Here is an 8,656-nt window from a genome sequence, read left to right as displayed (position 1 = left end):
GGGCAACACTGAGGGTTGCGATCCGTTGCCGGGCACGGAAAAAGACAAAAAGACAAAAAAATAATAATAATAATAATGTAAAGCTAGTATTTAGTGCACTGTGACTTAAAACATTGAAAATTATGGTTTTATTTCTTTATAAATAACTTATGAAATGGAGACAGCATCCTTTCTATGTCTTGGCTGCCATACTCCTAAATTTGGATCAGCTTCCAAAATTTTATCCTTTGCACTTTCAATGTCATGAAATATCTCTTAGAGTTCCTTTAATGTGAGCTTTTTGTTGGCATTACTTCCTCTGAAACATGTTCATCCTTTACATTATAACCACTTTCCTCAATTATGCCTATAGATTTGCCTTCACTAAGGTCCTCTGGCTGCATATTTAGAACTGCCTCTGTAACTGCAGCAGTGACAACATTCCCATAGTCTGCTATATCTTCTGTAACATTCCATCCAAATCCGCAAAGCTTTTTGCATGGTAGTATAGCACTACTGTGCAAAGCAAGTAGTTATAATTAAAGCTGATAATTCTTGCAAACTGTGCACAAATTTCACAGTAGCATCCTTATATGAGCTTGCAAGCGTCACCAAATATCTTAGCATTAATCAATTCATGCCAACTTCTGAATTCATGAAACCAGCCTTTACTGGTTCTCTTTCAGTCTCCTTGTAATCACCATTTTCTTTCAACATAGCAACTAACATGAATACTTTGGCTTGAATGGTGGCCAAACTGATTGAGATTTGTTTTTGATTAGTCTTCTTGAAAGCAGAAGTAAACACTCCATTTCAACCATAAGCAGCAGTCTGTTCCTAGTGCAATTTAAACTAAAAGATGCCAAAGCACCTTAACCTTGTTTTTTATATTCATTACACTTTTTCAACATGTAGTTTCATGCCAGCCTAGGTCTCAACCTATCATTGCTTTTCTGTCATACTTTCACATCTTCTAATCACATCCAATTTCACTTCTAGCATCGTCACTTTTTGATTCTTCATTCCCGTCACCTATGTTGACCAATTTTGACTACCCATTTTTGTACACTGTCACATGAGTTTAATCTCTGGGCGACAAGGAGACAACACACTATGTACTTTGTGTTTTGCTATCTTTGTGTGGACTGAATAACAAAGATGCTCAGTGACCAACAGACTTTGAAAGAAGTGATGTGATTGGCCATTGATCATGATGCACATCTTTTATTTGCATAATGATCTGTGGACTAAGGAGCTAGCAGCAAAGTTATGCAACTAATTTCAGTACTGTGGTAACTGAAATTTTAACCATATTGTTAGGGACTGATAGTATTTAAACTGTGATAACTGATACTCATGCATGTTGGAATTGTGCAAAGAAAGGACAACCTGTATCTAAAAAGAAAAACTCTTTTATTAGTTCACAAAATAACCAACTTTTAATCCAATTTAGTTAACTACTAACCTAGTCCTAGATTAAATAAAAACTGAAGTTTTTCTCAAAGAATGTTAATTTCAAGACTCTGAATTACTCACCGGAGCTAGAAGAATGTTTAGAGATAATTTAGTGCAGAATTCCTAAAATTAGGATTTAAAGACAGTTCAAAGACATTCATTTGAGAATTTAGCTCTCCTCCCCTCATTACAATAATCTTGAGGTCTGCAAAGAGTAAAGTTCTGGACAAAGCAACCATCACAAGGCACAAGATGGTATGTGTATGCAACTTTTTCCATAGCAGCCAGTATCATGTTTACATTTCAGCAAAACAGCAACATCCATTCCATTAATGTTTGTTTTGTTTTTGAATGCATTTACTTCATAAATCTTTTCATTAAGAGCTATAAACAAAGTTTATATCAACTTTTATGTTTGTATAAATTTAAGAAATAGAAATTTAACTTAAGTCAACTTGAGTAATCACAAGAATTTTTCCCCTTTATACAGGGTATATACACATTCCTCAGATTTGAGAATTGTCCACAATAACATGCCTAATTAATGACAGAACTATTATTAGAGTTGAGATTTTCAGCTTCCTATCTACTGTTCTTGAACAAAACTTTAAGTTACAGGATGGTCATACATCGGCATATCTAAGTCATTTATAGGATATCTAACAGTTTAGCAAATTTAAGCCTTGAAACATGATCCCTAAGAATTTCAAGGACTAAAAGGATTACATCATTATTTCTAAGAAAGGATGACTAATAAATTAAAAGTCCCAAGCACCCTCCATTGCCTTTCCTGAATCAAATCTATTAATCTAGACAATTATATTATCTTTGATATCATATTATATCTTTGAAAGCTGAAAAAATAAGGAAAAACAATTTTAATTCAGACCACAATATTCACATTATGCTCAAATAAATGTCAATTTTTTGCTCAGATCTGACCTTTTCTATGTTTTTTTATTAAAACAAATTTATAAACCCCTTACCTTATTATATAAATCTTCAAATTCTTGTTCAAATAAATCTGACAAATGATGTTCTCTAAGAAAAACAACCTTCAATTTTATTCCTAAAAGGAAAAACAGGCAAATCAGTATATAAAAACCACATCATATATATAAACCTCATGATTTTTTTAACATGTCCTCATCCACATACATTAATCATGACAAATCATGATGTGAACAGCAGTGGAAAAAGTTTAATCATTGGACATTCGTACATTCTTATTTTGAACTTAAGCTCTCTACTCATAAGGTTTTCATTGCTTAGCCTTTTAAAAATATACTTAACAAATGCATATCTTTATAACTTTTAATTCTTTAACAGGTAACATATCTAATTTTACTATGACTGGGAAAAAACTCAGAAGATTATTTCAAGTACAGTATTCATTATATCTACTTTGTACTGATTATCTCATGCTAACCTGGAGGTGGTGTTTTCTCAGCTCAAGCCTGAAGTTAGGAAAGGGTAACTATCCCTTAATATATTCTAAAACGGTTTATGCTTTGCTTTATATGTACCGCTTTTGTTATTATTGAGAGTTGCCAAGGTTTCCAACTATCAGAAGAAGCACTAACACATTAAAGGAAAAGGAGAAAGGTTGTTTCTGCTAACAAAGAACTTTTGAACAGTGATGAAAGGAAAAGAAGACTCAAAAGATTACAAATCTTAGGCACTAATTAGTATTTTACCAACTAGGAACATTCTGATTGCTTGATTAGGTCTGTATTTTGCTCATGAAGAGGGGCAGAAGCAGAATAAAGGGGGAAAAGGCAGCAGAAAGGAGAAGCAAGTTTTTAGTAAAGTATACTCATATAATGGATAAAAATCAAGCTTTGGGGAAAAAGGTCAAACTGCTTCTATGAGGATATCTGTACCCTTATCCTATGGCAAATATTTGTATAACTGCATATAAGTAATTGGACTACACTCCTTGAAAAATTCTAAGCAGAAAGCACAACTTTTCAAGTTAGCATCACTCCAAGCAAAATGCTAGGAGTAGGGATACCCAGTTTCTAGCTATAGTCAAGTTCTAACCAGTTTAGGAGAGGAGAAAAGGGTCCAAGAAAAAGACATGCGATCAAGGTAGAGTATTCTGACTGTAAGTGATTTTTCTTATAAATTCTCTAGAAAATTTACGAAAGGAACACAGCATCACTTCAGTAGTTTATATGTATATGGACAAGAAGAAAATCATGCACCTTAGAAAAGGAGCACTTATTTGGATATATATGCTTTCATACTTCTAATTTACTTGACAGTCAAATAACAAATCCCTTTATGCAATAAATACAATTAAAAACTAAAAAGTACTTAATTAAAGTGTGGTAGCCAGCCTCCAAGACAGTTCCCAATGATCCCCCACCTCCTGGTATTCACACCCTTATATAGTCCCCTCCTACACTGTACTAGGATTGGTCTCTGTGAACAGAATACAGCATAAGTCATGATATATCCTTCCCGGACTAAGTTTTTAAAAAGCAAACTTCTATCTTGGCCTTTTTCTCTTGGATCATTCATTTTAGTTTGGGAAGCTAGCTGCTATGTTTCACATGGAAAGAGAGGTTCACATGCAAAGAAGAAATAAAGTCTTCAGACAACAGCCAGCAAGGAACTAAGACTTGCCATGTGAGAGTTTGAAAGCTAATCCTCCCAAGTCTTCAGATGATTATAACCTTATAAGACCACCCTGAGCCAGAACCACCCAGCCCTAGTTTCAGATTTCTGACTCACAGAAATTGAGATGTTTCTTCTTTTAAACTACTGCTACAGAGGATCACAATGCATATCCATACCAAAAAAGTCAAATGCAGAACTTATGAATTAACTAAAGATTTAGGACTGTCTTTTTAAATTTGGTCACAATAATTTCAAAACCCAAGGCTTTCTGAAACAAAAAAGTGAGAACTCAAAGGATGAAAATTCAGTAAGAGCAGCTGGCCAGTTAGCTCAGTTGGTTAGAGCATGGTGTTGATAACACCACAGTCCAGGCTTCAATCCCTGTACCAGCTGGCTGCCAAAAAAAGAGAAAATTTGGAAGAATGTAAGTCAGTTATAGCAGGAAAACGAATGGAAGATTGTAGTAGAATTAGCCAAGAATGACAAAAGAGTATGTGCTCAACAAGATACCAGTTCTACTGAAAACCAAACCCCACTTGGCCAATCTGGGATGGCTCCAGTTTGGAATCCAACAAGTGGGCTTCTAGTCCACCTTGACTTTTTAAAATTTTTCTAAAGATGACTGGTAAGGGGATCTCAACGCTTGACTTGGTGTTGTCAGCACCATGCTCTCCCAAGTGAGCTAACCGGCCATCCTTATATAGGGATCCTAACCCATAGCCTTGATGTTATCAGCACCACACTCCCCCAAGTGAGCCACGGGCCGGCCCTACCAGTACTTCATTTCCCTGGGAGCCAGGGGCCTCTGGAAAGTTCCCTTCCTAATGGTCCCTTAGCCTTGGGCCACAAAGTATAATTAGCTCTCTACCATTATCTCTCTGGAGAGCAGTTACCACAGCCCCTGCTACCTGAAAAGAGACCCTAGGTCTAGGCCCTTCCATTTCTCCCCTCTCCCCCAGACCTTTGGCTCCTGTTCCCTTACTTTCTCTGGTAGCTCTAGGAGGCCTGTGGTCCAGCTGCCAGCCTAGCACCCATGACATGTTGGGTGCCACCTCCAATTGATTTCCTGTCCTACCTACCTTTCCTCTTTCCTGGCTCAGACCTATATGGCTCTGCCCTTAGGAAAGCCTGTTACCTGTATATGGCCCAGCTTGTTCAGGCCCTGGGATGCTGCATCCCCAGGCTACTATGCACCTTCCTGGGGAGAGAACCAGTATGAAAAATGGGGGCGGGCACAGATTCATCTCTGCTGGCTGATCTGGCTTGGAAGTGGGGTAGAGGACGGCCCAGGCCAGTTCTGGGGATCCTCAGGTCTGTGGCCAGCCAATGAACTGCTTTTAAATTTTCCTGGTGCCCACTACCTCCTCCTTCCTGGGAGACACAGAGCATGCCCTAGGTGGCAGTTGACCTGCCTGAGCTAATGTGTCTGTGGTAACTGAGTGAACCATAATAAAGGGGAACACTTGGTCATGTGGGAGAAAAAAGAAAAAGAAAAGATACCAATCCTAGAAAGCAAAAAGTTTGTATCTGCTTTCATAGAGTGACTGTGAGAAATAAATATCGTGTAAGAAAACCAACTATCTCTACATATACACTAAAAAGCTTAGTATTGTAGTAACTGGTCAATAAGCATTAGCTGTTGTTATTCTTTCTCAAGTGGCCAATTAATGAGATTCTATACGATAAAATAGGTAATTAGATTTCACCAAAGCCTTTATAAATCCATTTTTTACTGCTATAGTTCCTGGAATACACATTTAAAACAGAAACACTACCTTCCCTGTATATTTCGAGTAATTATCTTCTGAGACCCATGTATCTTTTTCATGTATGTTTTTCCGACATCTCTGAGTATAAGTCCTGAAAAGAGATATTTTCTTTTAAATTACTCTGTGCAATGGTCAATATCTTTTGCAAATAACACTATCTTTAATGCAGCTTACATATCCTCATTTAAGTATTCAATAATCACAACAGTTCATTATGTGAACAGCAGTGAAAAGGTTTAATCACTGGATATGAAGTTACTAGAGAAAATCATCAAATTGAGAACCTCAATGTCATGAGTAAAACAAAAGTAAACAATAGCAACAACAAAAAAGCATATAAAAGTTAAAAACAAATGTAAAGATACACCAATACAACTCAAAAAGAATAGTTACATCTATAAAGGATTACATACTTCCCTATCCAGACAGAAGTACACTAAGAATATTGAGAGCAATGGCTTCTGTAAAGCGAGTTGGTCTTTTTCATTTAATCAGTCTATAACATTTAAATAAATCTGTTCTGGTAAAATGCAGTTTTCAGTAACTCATTTGCAATTAATAATTAGAGGAATATTGTCAAAATAATGTGAGAACTACATCGTTTCCTCCTTAGGAGAGCCACAAGAGTTGGAATTCAATTATGCATGAAAGAAAACAGCCCTTACTTCAGATGCGTAACTGGCAGCAGTACTTTCAACTCTATCTTAAGTAAATGACAAATGAATGCCCTCCCTGGTACATCCCCATCCCCTCCATGCTCTCAGCAGGTTACACTACAATGTTTTAACAGAGGCCCATTAGTCCAGAGCTCCACTTCCATCTGGAATGTCCCAGCACCAACCAGCCTTGCTCTTTTAATGCCCCTATGGCAGTCTCCATTTAAAGTTTCCTTTAATGGGGTTGGAGGGCATAAAAATATTCCTCAGGTACTAATCACTGCTTTTTATCTTATAGGTACTAATCACTGTTTTGTATCTTATAGATTATCAATTTGCATGTTTTGAGTAGCCTACCCTAACCCTATTTGTGTCATAGCCCTCCTATCAGGTACTAATCACTGCTTTTTATCTTATAGGTACTAATCACTGTTTTGTATCTTATAGATATCAATTTGCATGTTTTGAGTAGCCTACCCTAACCCTATTTGTGTCATAGCCCTCCTGCTTTCAAACGCACAATTTTGCTAAACATGAGTTTTTTTCAGAAATACATATATTATAACAGAAACATATAGGCCAGGGACTGAAATTCACCTTCGACATTGTCTCTGAACTCAAGGAGCATCTTCTAGCAGGTTCCCTACAAACTTCTAAGTCTTTTAAAAAAAGCAACCACAATGAGATACTGCTTCACCTTCACAAAAACGTGGAGAAACTGGAACTCTCACTGACTGCTGGTGGGAATGTAAAATGGTGCAGCCACTTTGGAAAATAGTTTGGCAATTCCTAAGAAGTTAATCATAGAGTTATCATATGACCAGAAATTCCACTAGTAGGTATATACTCAATAGAAATGTAAATATGTCCACACAAAAACTTGTCCACTAATATTCATAGAAGCATTATTCATAATAGCAAAAAATAATAATAATAATAATAATGGGCCGGCCCGGTGGTGCACTGCTGCAGTGCGCCGCTTGGGAAGCGCGGCAGCACTCCCGCCAAGGGTTCGGATCCCACATACAGACCGGCCGCTCAGCCAGTGAGCGAGGAGCGGGGGCAACACCGAGGGTTGCGATCCCGTTGCCGGTCCCGGTCCGGTACGGGCGCGACACTGAGGGTTGCGATCCGTTGCCGGTCACGAAAAAAGACAAAAAGACAAAAAAATAAAAAAATAAAGATAGAAACCCAAATGTCTATCAGCTGATGAATGGATAAATAAAACTTAAGTATATCCATACAATGGAATACAATTTGGTAGTAAAAAGAAATTAAGTACCAATACATGCTACAACATTATGAACTCTGAGAATGTTCTGCTAAGTGAAAGAATCCAGTCACAAAAGACCATATTAACTTATGATTCCATTTAAAGTAAGTATACAGAATAAGCAAATCCATACAAAGTAAATTAGTGGTTGCTAGGTATGGGGAGAGGGAGAATATAGAGAAGTCCTGCTAATAAGGATGAGGTTTCTTTTGGGGATGATGAAAATGTTCTAAAACTGACTGTGGGGGGCTGGCCCGGTGGCGCACTGCTACAGTGCGCCGCTTGGGAAGTGCGGCGGCGCTCCCGCCGAGGGTTCGGATCCCACATACAGACCGGCCACTCACTGGCTGAGCGAGGTGAGGGAGCAACACCGAGGGTTGCAATCCCGTTGCCGGTCCCGGTCCGGTACGGGCGCGACACTGAGGGTTGCGATCCGTTGCCGGTCACAAAAAAAGACAAAAAGACAAAAAAATAAAAAAATAAAGATAGAAACCCAAATGTCTATCAGCTGATGAATGGATAAATAAAACTTAAGTATATCCATACAATGGAATACAATTTGGTAGTAAAAAGAAATTAAGTACCAATACATGCTACAACATTATGAACTCTGAGAATGTTCTGCTAAGTGAAAGAATCCAGTCACAAAAGACCATATTAACTTATGATTCCATTTAAAGTAAGTATACAGAATAAGCAAATCCATACAAAGTAAATTAGTGGTTGCTAGGTATGGGGAGAGGGAGAATATAGAGAAGTCCTGCTAATAAGGATGAGGTTTCTTTTGGGGATGATGAAAATGTTCTAAAACTGACTGTGGGGGGCTGGCCCGGTGGCGCACTGCTACAGTGCGCCGCTTGGGAAGTGCGGCGGCGCTCCCGCCGAGGGTTCGGATCCCA

At 37.9% G+C, this 8,656-nt stretch overlaps 1 protein-coding gene across 1 annotated transcript in view; it reads right to left on the bottom strand.

Moving 5' to 3' along the window:
• Positions 1–8,656, bottom strand: part of SEC31A (SEC31 homolog A (S. cerevisiae)) — an 85,122-nt gene that overhangs the window by 74,816 nt on the left and 1,650 nt on the right. The window contains exons 2-3 of the mRNA XM_008581443.1: positions 5,835–5,919; positions 2,421–2,503 (exon numbers count right to left, since the gene is read on the bottom strand). The gene's annotated coding sequence lies outside the window, so the exon portion shown is untranslated. The remainder of the gene's footprint in view (positions 1–2,420; positions 2,504–5,834; positions 5,920–8,656) is intronic.

This window comes from Galeopterus variegatus, unplaced genomic scaffold, assembly GCF_000696425.1.
Source record: "Galeopterus variegatus unplaced genomic scaffold, G_variegatus-3.0.2 Scaffold2357, whole genome shotgun sequence".
Classification (NCBI taxonomy): Eukaryota; Metazoa; Chordata; class Mammalia; order Dermoptera; family Cynocephalidae; genus Galeopterus; species Galeopterus variegatus.
This window is presented reverse-complemented; position numbering and strand designations above follow the sequence as displayed.